We start from the raw sequence: 19,677 nt of genomic DNA, 5'->3' as shown, positions 1-19,677 counted from the left end.
AAATTCTCCCACAAATCATCATTCTAATAACCAGTATACCAACTGTCCCTCATGAATGCCAAACATTTTCCTTTGGAAATCTGACAAAATTGTGAATTCACTTGGCGTTACAGCTCATTCTTTGATATTTAGCAATCACAGCCAGAGTGCTACAAGGAAGGCTTTCAAGTCTATTGCAAAATGGCTGGTGTTCTAGTCCATGCCGTAAAGCAAAAATTTTAAGTCGTTATTTCTTTTGCTTTATCTTCTCCAATTCCATTATGCATGAACCTCATCCAAAACCCTTCAACTGGCACTCTTTGTCCTTTTGATTGGTCTAAAAATAATCTAGACACAGCTGACGAGCTGTCTCACTGTTGCTGTCAAGGCATGCTTCTTGCATAGCACAAAATACGAATAGGGGCCTTCTAATCCTTCGCTCCATTTCATCCGATAACCAAACTTTCAGAATAACCCACATTTGCTGAGGATGTTTTGCCTGAAACCCACTCAAGGACACCAACTTCTGTATTGGTTAGGTCTCTTTGGTTGACAGCAAAAGAACTGAATATAATTTTAAAGTGAAAGCAAGATTACTAGTGGCAAACAATGTGGAAAGAACACGAAGCACGTCCTGCTCTAGTCATCAGAGAGGCAGGAACACAAGTTGTGGCCAAAGGATGACTCATTTTCCACTGTGTCCTGGGTCCCAAAGCGAGTTTCTGATTGGATTAAAAACTAGGTACAATGGCAACACAAACGAAACCTCACTTAATGACATCAGAGGAAAAATCTACGTGTATTTCTGTGGGTGTGGCTTCAATTTGTATTGCAGACAAAAGTATCTGATATGTATGTTTTTCATGATTTTAACTTTATAAATTTTAGGTATTTGTAACCATGCAATTATATTATAGTTATGAAAATCACACCCTCAATTAGTAAATTATAAGAGGTCTTTCTGTATGAAAATCTACCCCATTCTTTTCAGTAACTATATAACCTACTGAATTTTCTATAAATTAACTGATTAGGTAACTAGTTTACTAGTGCTGGACATTTAAGCTGCTCCAAATTTCTTGCAATTCTATAATTAATGTGCATATGCATCTGTATTTCTGCACTTGTGCTTTTCAAGAAAATAAGTTCCTAGATTTAGAAATGCAGCAGGGATTAGTCAACATTTAAAATGCTGACGGGTAACAAATTAGCTCTGAAGATGGCTTTTAATCAATTAATTTCCCAATATATAAAAATATATTCTTCACATCTGCAACAGTACTGGATTTTATCCATAAAATCAGGGCTGGTTATGTTGGTGTCAAGGGCTTTTTGAAATTTCAATTTATGTGATCATTGTTGCAGTTAGGAACTTCCACGATTTTATTTGACGATTTCATTTTCACCATCTGTGAGTCGCTTGTTGATGTGCTTTGTCAGACTGTTTCTTATCCTTGCTGCTTCTCAACAGCACTTTTTAGAAGGGCTATGGCCTTCATAATATGTATCTGTTTAAAGATCTCCCAACCCGTCATGTTCCTTTTAACTTAGCATAGTGTCTTGTACCATGGAAAAGCTCTAAGTCTTTTATGTGCTCCTTTCTGTCACCCTCTTTTCATGACTTCTGGACTCTGTATCCACCTTACCAAGTCTCCCTGAACTCAAAGGGTTACGAATATTCTATAGTCCCTTCTAAAATCTTAATATTGTGTTTCCTATTACATCTTTAATCCATATTCAGTGAACTTCTCTGTAAGGAGTAAAATGTGGATTTGACTTTACTTCCAGTTGGATAACTAACTGCCAAACACCATCTATAATAATCCATCTCCCCCAGCGATGTATCAAAAATATTGCTTTTGCAGGGCGCCTGGCTGCCTCCTTTGGAGGAGCATGTGACTCTTGATCTCGGGGTCCCCCACACTGGGTGTAGAGATCACTTAAAAATAAACAGAAACTTAAAACAATACTACTTTTGCAACAAACTGAATTCATGGGTATATGATCTTTTCCAAAAGTTTCCTGTAATGCTAGCCTATTTACCACTGTGCATGATTTTCGGAACAAAACTGTCAATGTAAAAAATATCCTAGTAATCATGACTGGAATTGAGTGAATGTAGACATCTTTACAATATTGAAACTTCCATCTAGAAACATGTATGGATCTCCATTTATTCACCACCTCCGGTCTCCTTCAGTTGAAATTAATAATTTCCTTTCTAGGGGTGCCTGGGTGGCACAGTCAGTGAAGCATCCAACTTCATGGCTCAGGTCATGATCTCACAGCTCGTGAGTTCAAGCCCCACATAGGGCTCTGTGCTGACAGCTCAGAGCCTGGAGCCTGCTTCGGGTTCTGGGTCTCCCTCACTCTCTGCTCCTCCCCTGCTCTTTCTCTCTCTCTCTCAAAAATAAACATTAAAATTTTTTTTTACAAAATAAAAAAATAATTTCTTTTCTATACAGAACCATAAGTAAATTAATCTATCATTTCATTTTTGGGGGGAGCTGATATCAGAATTGAACTAGCCTCATGAAAGAAGGATTCCAAACACTTCAAAGTATTGCATTTTAAATATTTTTTCTATACTCTACAACAGTTTAATTAGTGATTCCTTGAAAGTTTGGAATTAATCTGTGAACCCAGGTATCTTAAAATAGGCTAGATTATTCAAGGTCTCTATTGTTTAAGTTTCAGTATTAAGGAATTTTTATTTTTTGCCTTGATTAAACACAGTCATACTTCTTACCAGGGAATTCTAATTCTTTTGTTTCAGTATTAGCCAGAGCTCTAGACACTTCCTAAAACATATTCTATGTATCAGGTCACACTGATTTCTGCAGCAACAAAGAATACAGATTCGGAGGCACAAGAAATCCACTATGCTATTCTGTTAGGACATCGAACTTTAAAAACACTACGTGCTAATCCTCATTATCCACCTTAAGATATAGTTTCAGTTCCAAAATTATCATAATCTCCTAGTACTGATATACTGCTTTCCAGAGTTCACTGTTTAAAAATAATTTTAAGCAGACTCTTAATGATACCGCCTTAACATTTACCAAGTACTACTTGCTCTGGGTCAGGCACTATGCTAAGCACTTTATACGCATCGAATAGTTTACATTTTCATAACCAGGGTTTTAAGAGGAGGGTCGTTTAATTACACTTACATTTTAAAAGACCACCATGGCAATATTGTGAAGGATGAACTTGAAGGGAATAAACAGAATGGAAGACTAGTTTTTACACCGGAATAGTCCACGTGAAATGACTGTGTTTTGGACTAGGGCAATGAGAACTGAAAGTGGATGAATTCCAAAAATATCTAGCAGATATATCCACAGGGCTTGGTGAGATCTGGGGTGGGGAAGAGCTGCATGGCTGAGAGGACTCTGCAGCATGAACTTTCTGATGATGAGTAAGGTGTGCACTTTGTCTGAAGACCTTCCCACATTCCTTACATTCATAAGACCTCTCTCCAGTATGGATTCTTCTGTGTAGATTAAGGTGTCCAATCTGGCTGAAGGTTTTCCCACATTCCTGACATTCATACGGTTTTTCTCCAGAATGGATTCTCTGATGAACGGTAAGAGATTGGCGATGGCTGAAGGCTTTACCACATACACTACATTCATAAGGTTTCTCCCCAGTATGACATCTTGATGACAAATAAGGGAGGATTTTGTTCTAAATGCCTTCTCACATTCAACACATTCATAGGGCCTTTGGCCCGTATGGAGTCTCCGATGCTGAGAACGGGATGAGCTGTCACTAAAAGCCTTTCCACATTCACTACATATATAGGGTTTCTCTCCAGTATGAACTCTCTGATGTTGAATAAGGCGGGTAGTCTGGCTGAAGGCTTTGCCAATTCCTTACACTCATAAGGTTTCTCTCCTGTGTGAATTTTATGATGTTGGGCAAGGTGTGCCCTCTGTTGAAAGCTTTGCCACATTCCTTACATTCATAAGGTTTTCTCTCCAGTATGAATTCTCAGATGAGTAGCCAGCTGTGAACTAATGCTGAAGCTTTTCCACATTCTTTACATTCATAAGGTTTTTCACCAGTATGAATTCTCAAGTGACTAGCAAGGTGTATACTCTGTCTAAAGCTTTCCCACATTCCTTGCATTTATAAGGTTTCTCTCCAGAATGCACTCTTTGGTGTTGTGTGAGTGAGGCATGATGGCTGAAGGCTTTCCACAGATGACACATTCATAAGGTTTCTCTCCTGTGTGAATTCTCTGATGGACGGTAAGGGATGAGCCATAACTGAAGGTTTTTCCACACACTTACATTTGTAGGGCTTCTCCAGTATGAATTCTCCTATGCTGAATAAGGCCTATGTGATCACTGAAAGCCTTCCCACAATCAATGCAATCAAAAGGCTTCTCCCCAGTGTGGTAGTACCTCCAGTGACGAATAAGGACGTGTTCTGCCGGAAGGCCTTCTCACCATTCAATACATTCAATAAGGTCTTTTGCCGGTGTGACATCTCTGATGCCGGGCAAAGGATGAGCCGTCACTGAAGGCTTTCCCACATTCCTTACATTCATATGGCTTCTCCCCAGTATGAATTCTCTGGTGTTGAGCAAGGTGTGCAGGTTGGCTGAAGGCTTTTCTACATTCCGTACATTTATACGGTTTTTCTCCCGTGTGAATTCTTTGATGCTGAATAAGGTGCACGTTTTGGCTGAAGGCTTTCCTACACTCTTTACATTCAAAGAGTTTCTCTCCAGTATGTATCCTATGATGTTGAACAAGGTGCTGACTCTGGTTGAAGGCTTTCCCACACTCTTTACATTCATATGGTTTTTCACCAGTATGAATTCTCTGATGAACGGTAAGGGAGGAGCTGTGGGTAAAGGTTTTCTCACATTCATTACATTTAAAAGTTTCTTTTCCTGAATATGCTTCTTGGGTTTTACTACCATGGAACTTTGAGAAAAGCTTTTTTTTATCTGATTTATGGTTATAACATTTTCCTCTACATTGTCTAGATGGACAAATTTGTTGGATTTGTTACATTTGTGATCTATTTTCCTCAGTGAGGATTTTGTTATGAGTGATTACTTCTTGCCTGATAAATGTCTCTTGACTTACCAACTGCCTCTCAAAAAGATCTTCACATTTCCAGTTTTCGCTGAAAGTGGAATGCTCAGTCCATTGCCTGTAATTCTCTCCATTAGCACATCATCATACACGAAGTGCTTCAGAGATAATTCGTATGTCTCATACATAGATTCCAAATCTGAAAGATACCAAATAAGCAAGTGTTTCCTTATTCATGGGATATACAAAGGAAACATTTAATGAGACAAGGTGATTCCAAAACAGTGAACCCCACAAAATGTGCTATGCACAGGAACATCAACTGAAAAATATGCAAGCAGATCTCAAGAGCTCAGGGAAACACAGAAAAGGTGATTAAGAAAATTAAATGAAGGTAATGGAGTCCTGGAGAAGTAGGCTACAATGACAATATTTTATTCTGCATTAACATGACTACTGTAAATTAAATACCATTCCTGTATTCTTCCCCACTTCTAGTTGACTTGCATATACACGTAGGTTAATTTTGTTTAATACCGGTATCATCACATAAGTACTGCTGATCAAAATCTCTATAGATTCCCAGCGACTGACCACAAATACCTCATGCTTCATGACTTCCCTTGGGGTTTAAGGAAATTCCTAATCTTTCATAACCGGAAAATAGTGTTTGTGTGTACCATTGCTACATGGTTCAATAGTGAACTCTGCATTTCTCAGAGAGCCTGCACTTGAGACTCCATATTAAGGCATTTTTCCATTCATCTACTCATTCTCACTTCTCAGGCCACATCTTAATGGGGTTAAGTCTTTTTTTTTTTTTTAAAGTAGGTTTCATGCCCAGTGCAGAGGCCCAATGCAAGGTTTGAACTCACGACCCTGAGATCAAGACTGGAGCAGAGATAAGGAGTGGATGCTTAACCAACTGAGGCACCCAGGTGCCCCACCATGGACATGTAGGTGGGTATTGCTATTACTTACATCTGTTCATTTTGAGAGAGACAAAGAGTGAGCAGGGGAGGGGCAGAGAGAGAGGGAGACACCGAAACCAAAGCAGGCCTCCAGGCTCTGAACTGTCAGGACAGAGCCCAATGTGGGGTTTGAACTCCACAATCGCGAGATCATGACTTAGGCTGAAGTCAGATGCTTAACCGACTCAGCCACCCAGACGCCCCATGGGTATTACTATTATTAATTCTTTTTACTGCCACTTAAAATAAGTTTCTGCTTTGCAAGCTAGAATATAAGCTTCAGGGAAGGAATACATATGCTTTAAATACTGCTACTAAGCCGCTTAACATCTGTCACAGAAACTCAGGCATATAGAAGTTCTCAATAAATATACGAAGAAGAAATTTGTATTGAAGAGATGATAACTAAGAGAAAACTTCAGGGGAAAGGTTGATACTCAGGAAAGGGCAAAAGAGAAAGTGCTTTCCTTTTGTAACTTATCCATAGCAAATGACTGACTAATCCTACGCTCCCTGAAGCAATTTTCTATGTGTCAAGCATTAGGGACATGAACATAATAAGACAATACTTGAGTAGTATAGAAAGTGATGAGAAAGACCAGACCAGGGACACCTGGGTGGCTCAGTCAGTTAAGCATCTGACTTCAGCTCAGGTCATGATTTTGTGGTTGACTGAGTTTGAACTGTGCATTGGGCTCTGTGCTGACAGCTCAGAGCCTGGAGCCTGCTTCGAATTCTGTCTCCCTCTTCTGCCCTTCCTTGCACTCAGTCTCTCTCTCTCTCTCTCTCTCTGTCAAAAAATAAACTTAAAAAAAAAAAAAGAAAGAAAGGCAAGACCAATAAAGAAAGTAACTTGAGAAGAAAATATGACATATCAATATGAATATCAGAGCCATAGTGATAAAAAGCAAAACTGGTATAAGAGTTCAGAGACAGGAGAGATCAAATCTGCTAACTCAGTTAAGAAGGACCTTTACGGTATAACAGCTTCCTATCCCAGGTCACTACTGATATCAGGAATACTCAGGCTTTGGTAATTCTAGAATTGACACCTGAAGGTTCAATGAACCAATCATCTATGGTTTTTCCTCCATAAACAATGAGGGGAGCAACAGTGGACAGAGAAGCAGAAAACTGGAGACATCACTGATTCTTCCCAGGAAGGTAGTCTTCAACACCACCTCCCATGGGGAGCCATGGCTGTCCCTTATCTTTTTGGCCTTTCTCAACACAGATGCTGAGGTATCTTGTTCACTTAATAATACTTAAATCTATACCATGACTCAAATCCCACCAAATTTATAGGATTCATCCCCTTCCTTCTTTCTTCTTTTTTAAAAAAATATGTATTTATTTTGAGAGAAAAAAGAGAGAGAGAGAGAACAGCACGAGAGACAGAGTCCCAAGCAGACTCTGCACTGTCAGCACACAGCCTGGTGCAGGGCTCAGTCTCATAAACCCTGAGATCATGACTTGAGCCAAAATCAAGAGCTGGACACTTAACCTACTGAGCCACCCAGGCGCCCAGGCCGCCCCTCCCTCCCCGCCTTCTTCATCTATTCTTCACAAGGCCAATTATTACCTCTTATCCAGAAAGTTCCTCTATTTCCCTATTTTAAAGCTGATAGTAGGTTCCCACACAACCAAAGTATAAAGTGTGTCTGAGCAGGGCTAATTTCTCTTCCAATATTTGGGTATTTGGAGGACCTGGAAGTCTAGGATCCAAATCGTCGCAAGACATGAAGATCAAATACTGTTAAAGAAGTGAAGGGAGAATCTCATAAAGGTGTTAACTTCCGTGTATGATCTGAACATTCCCTTGTCGTTGTGAACTGTCAGTTCAGAGGGGGAGGCAGAAAATAGGTGTGTAAACCATAAACAGGTTAATTACAGGCTCTCCTGAGTGTTACAAAGAAAACAAACATACCTTGGTAGAAAGTAATTGGGCTGGAATAAGGAATGTTCATTATATAAGGTGGTTAGGGAAGGCCCCTGATGAGATGGTTTTTGAGCTCTGGTCTGATAGTCAAGCATGGACAGAGAGCCAAGAGCAGAGCATTCTAGGCAGAGAAAACAGGAAATCCAAAGTCTGAATCAGTAAAGAGCGTGGAAAGTTCTGAAAAGGTGCTAATGGGTAAGAACAGTGCTTCTCAACTGTACCGTCAGGCACTTATTGACATTTGTAAGACACACAGAGGCCAAAGGATGATACTGCCTGTGACCCAGAAGCAAGCAAACTTGGAACTCAGGACTGTCCTCTGCCTCACCTGTCTCTCAAGGCTTAGAGATTCGGTATGCTGGCATACCTTTAATGCACTTGAAGACATCTGGGCACCTCACCTCATTTAGGAAGCTTTGCACTAATGTACAGTGAAAAAGCTAAAAAGTGTTAGAGGATAAGTCAGAGAAGTAGGATGGAGCTGGTTACACAAGGGCTGGTAGGGGCTAGTCTTTCCCATTTGCGACAAGAAGGCAAAGAAAGATTGAAAGGAGTAGCATATGTTCTGATTTTTAAGCAGACTAATTTGGGAGGTAAGTAAGGTTTAAGAAAAGAGAAGCTTGTATAAGTCACATGGCAAAAGGAAGGAGGGGATGCGAAAGAGCTGGGGAGAGATTTCTGCAAAAATGAGTTAGCTTATTAGAGAGAAGAGATACCTCCAAGTGGAAGAGAAGATGTTTGGGGAGCCCAGGCCACATAGTGAAGTTTCCGTTTTCTCCTCAGGCTTGGAAGGCTGAGAAGAATTTCTAAGAAGCATATGAAAGAAAAAGTACCACCTTGGAAAACAGCTGAGCCATTACCTAGAAAAGATACCCCTACCGGGTTCTCCCACACTCACCTGGGCTTTCTGTCTATTCATTCTTATCTCCCAAGGCTCTCCCCCTTGCTCCAATGAGGAGATCACATATGGCTTAGAGAGGCAAAGTCCTGCATACAGAACAAAGAAGACATGAAAACTGGCCATGATTTGGGTATTCAGAACTATAAGCCAGTTTCTTAATACTGATGGAAGAAGACAGCACAAATGACTAGATGAAGGAGTAAAACACATTTTAAAGGACAGAATACATAAAGCTTCTGGCATAGTCTAGTGGGACTGCCAATGGTCAACTCTATAAAAGTTAAACAATTTTAAGGGGCTGGGGGCAGAAATGCTACCAGCATTTTCACAGGATCATCAGACACCCAATAAGTGATGTACTATAAAGAGCCTCTAGAGACAGAGTTTGGAGTCTGAGTCAAGTTAACTGCTTTTAAAAAACAACACAAACTCTTCAGAAGAATATAACAGAACCTACAGTCTCTATAATGTGTTATTTATAGCGTTTGAGATAAATCCATAATTACTAGACGTAAGTAGAAAGAGGACACAGTGAATCACACTCAGAAAAATAAGCAATTAATGAAGACCTAGCAGTGTATAACACAGATGTTGAAATTAGCAGACCAGGATTTAAAAACCACTGTTTTATCTATACCCAAAAATGTAAAGGAAAATATGCTCAGAATTTCTCAGCAGGAGAATAGAAATTATAAAAAAAAGTACCTAGTGGAAAGTTGAGAATTGAAACATAGCTATCTGAAATTTAACCAATCCATTACATTGGCTTAACAAGACATTGACGACGCTACACAAAGAGTCAATAAACTTGAAGTCAATATAAATTATCTAATCTAATCTGACATACAAACAAGAAAAGCTTCAAATAATGAACAGATCTTCAGTCACTAGGGCATAATATAAAAGGTTCTAACATATTTGTAATTCAAATACCAGACGAGAACAGAAAAAAATTATTTGAAGAAGAAAGCAAGTCAACAATTACTCAAATTTGCTAAAAGACATACATTTGGTTTCAAGAAGCTTGATGAACCACAAGCCAGGATTAAGGAGGCCTTTTAGAGAACAACAAAGCTAGTCTAGGGGCGCCTGGGTGGCTCAGTTGGCTAAGCGTTCCGACTTCGGCTCAGGTCATGATCTCATGGTCCATGAGTTCAAGCCCCGCGTCGGGCTCTGGCTGACAGCTCAGAGCCTGGAGCCTGCTTCGGATTCTGTGTCTCCCTCTCTCTCTCTGCCCCTCCCTCGCTTGTGCTTTGTCTCTGTCTCTCTCTCAAAAGTAAATAAGCATTAAAAACTTAAATTAAAAAAAAAAGAGAGAGAGAGAGAGAGAGAGAGAGAAAGCTAGTCTAGACAATGAGGTGGCCCCAGAGCTGGGAAGGATTCAAGTAAGTTTCCCTAAGAATATCTGAAGCCACTTTCATAGTTTGTGTCTCACCAGTTTGACTTATTGCCAGTTTATAAAAACATAGTTTTTAAAAATCCATATTCTAAATTTATAATAATTAGCTACATTCTTGGTGAACCTCATTACTCTCAAGTGGGAATAACAACAGTACAGTAGGAGAGAAGAAATAAGGCAGCACAGGAGACCAGTGAAAAGTCACATCGTGCCCTGTGTTTCCAAATGACTAAAGGGCACACTCATGGACTATGTGATACATATCAAATCCACTGACTTAATCTGAAATTTTCATTAATCCCTGAATGTCCTCTGTTTCTTAGATTTCATACACCTACACACAGTTAAAAAATTTTTTTAATAATAAATACAAATGTAAAGAGTCCCTAATGTAATTCTAAATTATGAAGAAGGAAAAATACTCTTACCCAGTGATACCAGGTTCCGATAGTTCTCCAACATCATATTCTTGTACAAACTTCTCTGAGCAGGGTTCAGCCATTCCCATTCCTCCTGAGAAAAGTCTATTGCTACATCCTTGAATGTCACCAAGTCCTGAAATAACACAAATACAATTTTTTAATGTTTATTTATTTTGAAAGGAGGGGGAGGGGCAAAGACAGAGAGAGAAAGAACCCCAAGCAGGCTCTGCACTATTGATGCGGGGTTTGATCTCACCACCCCGAGATCATGACCTGAGCCAAAATCAAGAGTCAGATGCTTAAGCGACTGGACCACCCAGGCATCCTGATACAAATACATTCTTGATTAACTGATGCTCATTTCATGCATAAATACAAGTTGAAGTTTTAAATTGTTCCTATTTTATGTGAGCAATGGCCCTTGGGGGAGAAAGAAAAATTAAACCATCATAACATGAAGCTCCAACCTAAAATAGTAGTTACTGAAGTGATAAATTGCACCGTATAAAAGGATGCTAACCCATTTCTCGGCATGGCGAAATACGGATAAGTGGCCATAGGGCACTAAATAAGAGCCTCAAGGAATGACTACATTTGTGGTTGAACCTTTAAAGACAACAAAAAAGGAATATCTAAGTTGATATTTTACAAATGGTACTCAATGGGACCCTAATGTTTCAGAAGGGAAGGGGCATTGAACTGAAATTCAAGGCCTGATTTTATTTTTTCTTATGCAATAAAAATAATGAATATAATCAAGAATGCAATTTTCTCATGCTATGTCATTAAGAACTAGCATGACATGCCATACCAGAGTAAATTGGGTAGTAATATGAGATCGCCCAACATAAGACTACAACACATCCAATTTGTACACTGAGTCTGAGTACAATAAACCTGTATACTTAGCCAATATCCAAACGAAATCAGATAAATATAATTTTTCGTTTCTTAAAGAGTAAAATGCGTTGAGAAAAAATTAACGTCCAGTTACAATCACCAGCAGGCTCTAAGGAATTTTTAAAAATATTACGGGCATTTTTCATCTTCAACTTTATTTCCATTGAAAATAAAAATCTTTGGGGCGCCTGGTGGCTCAGTCAGTTGAGTGTACGACTTTGGCTCAGGTCATGATCTTAAGTTCATGAGTTCAAGCCCCTCATCGGGCTCTGTGCTTGACAGCTCAGACCCTAGAGCCTGCTTCGGATTCTGTGTCTCCCTCTCTCTGCCCCTTCCCCGCTCATGCTCTATCTCTCTCTGTCTCTCAAAGATGAATAAACGTTAAAAAAAAATTTAGAAAGGAAATAAAAATCTTCATGTTCAATGACTGATTTGCAAAGTTACCAAAGACACTGGTAACTGACTATATACAGAGCTATGCACAGAACATTTTAATTAGCTTTTTCACAGTAAACACTTAAAGAAAGGTATGATACAAAGATATTCAATGTATGGGACTTCAGAAGATACACACACAGTTGAGAAAATGTTCCATATATTTTCACATAAAGGTATTAACATGTTGTTGTTGTTGTATTTTATTTTCAAGTAATCTCTATACCCAATCTGGGACTCGAATTCATGACCCAGAGATCAAGAGTCACATGCTCTTCCAACTGAGCCAGCCAGGTGCTCCAGTATTAACAATTTAAGATTCACCATGAGCTAATGGTTTTCCTGAATTCTGGTTTGCACCTTCTAGTTCTAGCTGAGGCTACCATTTTGGCTGATACCTATCATTTCACATGTTTCTATAAATCAAATTCACTCACATGAATTTATCAATGCAAGCAAAAAGTGGTCACATTTTTTCCAATATTTGGTACAATTTGGTCACTAGAAAGGAAATGGGTATTTTGGTTATTCCCCAGAAGAATAAATTGGATTGCTGTGATCCTGGTACTCCTGGTTAATTATTTTCCCAATGTTTATATGGATATCTTTACATATACATATGTCCAGCACTTAATTTTTTACTGATTATCTTATATTCAATGAAATTCTAATTTACAGCATTTGAAGAGCCTGTAATTTTTTTTTAAGAAGAAACACATTTATTGCAAGGTATCCAATAATATATGGGATTTCCAGAAGGACTAAAGAATGAGGTTTGCCTGCTACAAAGAAGGAGAAAAGCCCAATTAGACCAAGATGGTATTTTTCCAAAATCCCATTCTCCAGTGTCACCCACAGCTAAGCATATAACATGCTAGGATTAGACCAGCAGGAACTTCAGCCAGTGCTGCCCCAGAACAACCAAATCCCCTGCCAATACCGGCCATATCTGCCAATACGTGCCAACATGTTGGCTATAAAATCCTATTTCCCTGAACTTAACCACTGCTTCCTGTTGCTGGCTTCTGCCTTCCATATCACACTGGAAGCCTCTGCCTGGCATATATAAGTCACATATAGAACAGTATTTGCAAAGAAGCCTGGGTAATGCAGTTTTTAGCTTTCTGGTATACCCCAATATACAGTAAAGAAAAATTGGCCATATACTAGGCCAACAAAAGCCTTCACAAATTTGAAACGCCAAAATTTTCAGGCTATTCTCTGGTCAGGATTCAGAGCACTTCAAAACTACGAAAAGATGAGTTTAAAACCTTATCTACTTGAAAATCTACAAGTAACCAACAGATGGTAATAAAATTAAGCTACTAAAACAGGTAACAAACATTAGAGAGGACACAGAACACTGGGAGCCCTCACACACTGCTGCTGAGGCTGCAGAGTGGCACGGCCACTTTGAAAAAGTTTAGCATTTGTTTTAAGAATTCAAATATGCATTTACCGTATGACCCAGAAATTGTACTCCCAGATTAATCTGCCCATGAAAAACGAAAACCTATGTCCAAATAAAGACCTGCACGTTTCACTAGTTAATGTATACAAATTCTTTTTCCCCTTCTAGAATGGAGGTTCCACAGGGACACAGTCTTTGTTGTTCTTTTCTTTTTTTTTTTTGTTTTCCAACGTTTATTTATTTATTTTTTTTGGGACAGAGAGAGACAGAGCATGAACGGGGGAGGGGCAGAGAGAGAGGGAGACACAGAATCGGAAACAGGCTCCAGGCTCTGAGCCATCAGCCCAGAGCCCGACGCGGGGCTCGAACTCCCGGACCGCGAGATCGTGACCTGGCTGAAGTCGGACGCTTAACCGACTGCGCCACCCAGGCGCCCCCAGTCTTTGTTTTCTTGCTGCACTGCCAGAATCTGAAAGACTATCTCACATGGACAAGGTCAAAAGTATTTGCGGGGCTGCCTGGGTGGCTCAGTCAGTTGAGCGTCCAACTTCGGCTCAGATGATGATCTCCCAGTTCGTGGGTTCGAGCCCCACGTCGGGCTCTGTGCTGGCAGCTCGGAGCCTGGAGCCTGCTTCGGATTCTGCGTCTCCCTCTCTCTCTTCCCCTTCCCCACTCAGGCTCTGTCTCTCTCGTCTCTCAAAAATGAATAAACATTAAAAAAAAATTTTTTAAGTATTTGCTAAATAACTCTAAAGTAACCAGTTTTATTTTTTTTTATTTTTTTTTAATTTTTTTTTTCAACGTTTATTTATTTTTGGGACAGAGAGAGACAGAGCATGAACGGGCGAGGGGCAGAGAGAGAGGGAGACACAGAATCGGAAACAGGCTCCAGGCTCTGAGCCATCAGCCCAGAGCCCGACGCGGGGCTCGAACTCACGGACCGCGAGATCGTGACCTGGCTGAAGTCGGACGCTTAACCAACTGCGCCACCCAGGCGCCCCTAAAGTAACCAGTTTTAAAAAAACTGCATGATTCTAATATTTGCTAGAAAAATAAACTTCTAAGAACAGTCAAGAGGCACACCTGGTGGCTCAGTCATTTAAGTGTGCGACTCTTGATTTCAGCTTAGGTCATGATCTTACGGTTTGTGAGCTTGAGCCCTGTGTCAGGTTCTGTGCTGACAGCACGGAGCCTTCTTGGGATTCTCTCCCTCACCCTCAAATAAATGAATAAACTTAAAAATAAATAACAGTCAAGAGAATTCTGGAGAAGAGGAGTAATGGGAAGAGGATTTGCCCTTCCACATTATAAAATACCATAAATGCCCAGAGACAAGGCAAAGATTTCCCAAACATGCTTTATACCATAAATTATTTCCACAATCTCCAATATTAGGATACCCAGTGAGATTTTATTCAGACTTCCCAAGCAGAAGTAGCTTGATAAAATGCTCACAGCTGACAAGTTAAGGACTCAAGACTGACATGTGAGGAGAAACAACAATAAATGCTAATCTAGACTGCTCACAGGTTACTATAATCTGCAAGCATAGGTTCTGGTAAACATCCCACGCTTTTGGTTGAGAGCCCAAAGGAAGGACTACACCCCAGAATGGATGGTGAGCCAGAAATAATGCAGCTTTCAGAAGGACTGAGCCCCTGCCTCTCAGCATTTCAGCTCATGCCTAGACTGAGTTGTGCTTAGCAGAGCTGTGTGCCTGAAGCAAAAGTGAACCATCCCCCCACGGAGAAGTGGCTCACTGTAGGACTCATGTGGAAGGATACAGGATAACCTAGATAGGCGGCATCCAAGTCAGTGTTCAGCACACAAAAAATACCCCGCAACGACAGGGTGTGTCACCAGGACACAAGAGTCGCTAAAAGAGCTCCTAATGCCAAAGCTAGAATGATGTGAACAACAAAATAAAGTAGTATTGGATTACAACCTATGATACAAAATAAATATGCATGAATCTACGCTGATACAAATAAGCGACTGCATAAATAAGTAGAGGAGAACAGACAAATGTCCGATACAGAAGGGTTCCAAATCATTTACTCAGATGCTCCACTCTCGAGAGAGAACACAACTTCCTGCTTCTTTTTTTTTTTTTTTAAGTTTATTTAGTTTTGAGAGAGAGAGAGAGACAGAGAGAGAGACACACAGCATGAGCGGGGGTAGGGCAGAGAGAGAGGGAGGCACAGAATCCGAAGCAGGCTCCAGGCTCTGAGCTGTTAGCACAGAGCCTGATGTGGAGCTCAAACTCACAGACCACAAGATCATGACCTCAGCCGAAGTCAAGAGCCAAAGTCAACAGCTGGACATTTAACCGACTGAGCCTCCCAGGAGCCCCATAACTTCCCACTCCTTAGCTGTGGGATGCGCACAGTGACTTCCTTCTGAAGAGTACAGTATGAAAAAGTGGAACAAAGAGTAACCTTACATTGGGGAAACCTGACAAACACTACCTCCACCAAGTAATCAGGGACAGTAATTCATCACATTGATGGCATAAACCTTTGCTATATGATGAAAATGGAACTTTACCTCTGTGATCTTCCTTCAAAAAATATTACTACAGTCTAATCATGCGAAAAACAGCAGATATGAGAGACATTCTACAAAATACCTGAGTACCCCTCAAAACTGACAAGGTCAATGAAAAGAAGGAAAGTATGAGAAACTATCACAGCTTTAGGAGATAGAACTACTAATGTAATGTGGTCTCCTGGGTAGCATCCTGGAACAGAAAAAAAATACATTAAATAAAAACAGAAAATCTGAACGAAGCATGAAGTTTAGTTAATAACAACATACCAATATTGGTTCATTAACTGTAACAAATGTACCATACTAACTAATGTAAGACGCTAATAACAGGGGAAGCTGACTGTGGTGTTTGGATACTCCTAGTACTGTCTTCGCATTTTTTCTGTTATAAAAATAAAGTTTACTTTTAAAATCTACTTCCAAAAAGTGAAAACTATCAAGAGGAAGATATCAAAGCTTCAAATTATCTCTAAGATTTTTTAATACACAAAGTCTAGCACTTAACCCAAAATAATGACACACAGGAGACAAAATCAAGAGGAAAAAAATATGAAAACAGGGGGCGCCTGGGTGGCTCAGTCAGTTAGGCGGCCGACTTCAGCTCAGGTCATGATCTCGCGGTCCGTGAGTTCAAGCCCCGCGTCGGGCTCTGTGCTGACAGCTCAGAGCCTGGAGCCTGTTTCAGATTCTGTGTCTCCCTCTCTCTGACCCTCCCCTGTTCATGCTCTGTCTCTCTCTGTCTCAAAAATACATAAACGTCAAAAAAATATGAAAACAGAAAGAAACTCACAGGAGATCCAAATGACAGAATTATCTGACAAGTATGGCAAAAGAATTAATATTTCTAAGGAATTAATACAAAAGATGTTGAACTTGGGCAGAAAATGGGGAATTACATTAAACAATCAAATAGACATTCTAAAACTAAAAATGCAATAATGGAAGCTTAGATTCGAAGATGGATTAACAGGAGATTGAAGAGTTGAAGAGGCACGCTGAGTTAGTGCCCTCTGGGAAAACTGGGAACCAGGCCCTTCAAGGCCGCTGTGAATCAGGGAATTTTCTAAAGAAAAGAGGCGTTATTAAATCCTAAAGAATAAGACTGCCTTCCTCGGATGAGAAAGGAAGTAACTAACCTGGGATATGGCTTTCACTAGTTCAACAGTCATCTCTGCCTTCCCTTCCTGGCTTCTCTCTTGGAGAACGGCAGTGTCCCAGAGGACAGGGCTGGAGGGACAGAAAGGGGAGTGAGAAGGTGAGGCCTGCTCTGCACTCTCAGAATCGTAAGCCTGAAAATTGTCTTCCTCTTCTTCCTCCTGCTCTCCGTGATTCCTCCGCCCAAATAACCCGGACATTCCAGGCACCCTGCGGCCACAGAGGACCGTAACTTACAAATGTCTCTCTTATGCTCAAGGCCCTAAATTTAATGTGTTTCCTAAAAGTTCCCTTCCTATCTTTTTGGCCTTATTTTTACAGGTAGAGGCAGACCTTTCCCTTGTTGTATCTCTGCTTCATGCTTTGACATGGTCTACAGTCTGAAAATCTGACTCCTAAATGCACCGGAGGCCCTCCACCCAAACCCCCACAGGCTTCGCCTGCCTCCCTCCATGGGACAATGGTCCCTTTAGCGTCCCATTCTGCCAGCTTCACTCTCACCTCCGCCTTCGGTCCCTTCGTGTGCCCCCCTTTTTGGCACCCAGAACTGAGGGTGTCTCCTTCTCCGGTCAGTCACCCCACCTATTGCTTTTTACTGGAATTCTTGAACGGGGAGCAGGGAATTCTGGTCTAGGAGTGTCACCTGAGCAACACACAATACCAAATCCCAACACACATCAAGAAGGTCGTGCTATCCACCTTCCCAGTAGTGTCCCCCTACACGTCAGTCACTCGGGGCCAGCTCTGAGCACACAGGGTGACGCGCCAACACGGACACGGGATCTCACCCACTTCCTGACCACAGAGGACAGAATCCCAAGAACCCACATCCCGAGGAAGGCACCTCAAATGCGGTCACATACACCACGGTCCCAGAGAGGCCCTGCAAGCCTTCAGGGGACAATCGACGCTTCACGTGGTCTCCCCCCTGCTCGCTTTGGTCTCACACACAACCACACCACTAGGTTTCCTCTCACACACAAACATGATGGTCTCTCCCACTCGAGGCTCGCTCGCGCACGTGCGCACATGCACACACACACACACACACTCTCTCAGTGGACTCCTTCAAAGACTCCTGGGCTCCTGTCACAGGCAGGTACTGTTTCAAGAACAAAATTCAACTGGGTAAAGTGTAAATTTCTAATTGGCTCCATTTATCAATTCCAGAACAGGCTACATCGCATCCTGCAAGTGGAGGGGAGCTCCGACCAGTTGTACAAACCGGTGTTTTCAATGGGAAGGAGGTGGGGCGGACTTTATCAGAAAAAAAAGGGAAAGGACTGTTTCAGGCGTAGGGGGAATGGCCGGGGGTCTCACACAGATGACCTCTTCTTCCTCTGTGGGAGGGAGAGGGCCCTGCGACAGGCTGCCTCATTGGTACCATCCAGAAAATTCTTGACTGGCCAGGTAAAAACTCCATTTCGGGTAGGCTGAACCTGCAATTAGGTTGGGTATTAACTGCCCATCTGGGGACTCGGCCTAAGTGGTGCCAACTTGGGCCCCGGGCTTTCTTTTTAACACGACACAAACACACCCTGCTCTCTCCAGTTGTCACGCGCCCCCTCCCCCCGCATCTCACACACACTAAATACGGAATGCCCGCTCTCACACTCACACACACACACACACTCGTACCTCATAGGCCAAACACACATACTGCCAGTCTCACACACTCACACCAACGTGCTCTTGGCACCTCACGCTTTCTCTCACACACACACCTCCCACCATCTCGGGCAGCTCACACTCACACTTTCCACCATCTCGGGCAGCTCACACTCACACACACACACCTCCCACCGTCTCTGGCAGCTCACACTCATCCCACTCAGTCTCTCCTCGAGGCTCGCACGAGAGCTCACTTTCCACACGCTCGCACCTCACTTGTCTCTCACACACCCGCCAGCATACCCTGTCGCGCCGGCCTGGCGGGGCCCGTTCGGCCCCCACGCGCGCGCACACCCCGCCCCCCGGCCCTCTCTGCGTCCCGCACACGCCCCCGCCCCGCAGCCTCGGCCTCCGCGCACCCGCCTCGCGGGCCTCTGGAAATGTAGTCGGCAGAGGGGATGCTCCGCAGCGGCGTCCGGACTCAGGCTCCGCCGTCGCGGTCAGGGCGGCCCGCCCCACCTGCCCGGCCCCCGGCCTCCTACTCCTGACCCGCCGGAACAGCCCACCGGTCCTCCGCCCGGAAACCACGGCTCTCAGCCGAGGCGCCTCAGTGGCAAACGCCCGGGCTCCGAGCGCGCAGGCGGCTGAACTCTCGAGGCGGCGGAGCGAGGGGGGCGGAGCCCGAGCAGCGGGGGAGGGGCGGGGCTTGGCGGAGGGGCGTTGTCCTTCTACTCGGGGAGGAAGCAGAGCGCCGAGCGTACACGCCTCCTTCCAGCGCCTCCGTGCTCGGAGGGCGTGGCCCGGGGGTCAGGGCCGCGGCGGAGTTGGGCGGGAGAGTGCGCAGGCGCGTGGCACGCGTGTTTCCCCCTCCCCTGGCTTGGAGACCGGAAGCGTCCCTAGTTACCTGGTCACACGTGCTATCTTACCGCGTGGCAGCCGGCTCCCTG

At 42.5% G+C, this 19,677-nt stretch overlaps 1 pseudogene; it reads right to left on the bottom strand.

Moving 5' to 3' along the window:
* Positions 1–2,411: 2,411 nt before the first annotated feature.
* On the bottom strand, positions 2,412–19,059 carry LOC115502448 (annotated as a pseudogene).
* Between the last annotated feature and the right edge of the window lie 618 nt (positions 19,060–19,677).

Source organism: Lynx canadensis, chromosome E2 (assembly GCF_007474595.2).
Source record: "Lynx canadensis isolate LIC74 chromosome E2, mLynCan4.pri.v2, whole genome shotgun sequence".
NCBI classification, from domain to species: Eukaryota; Metazoa; Chordata; class Mammalia; order Carnivora; family Felidae; genus Lynx; species Lynx canadensis.
This window is presented reverse-complemented; position numbering and strand designations above follow the sequence as displayed.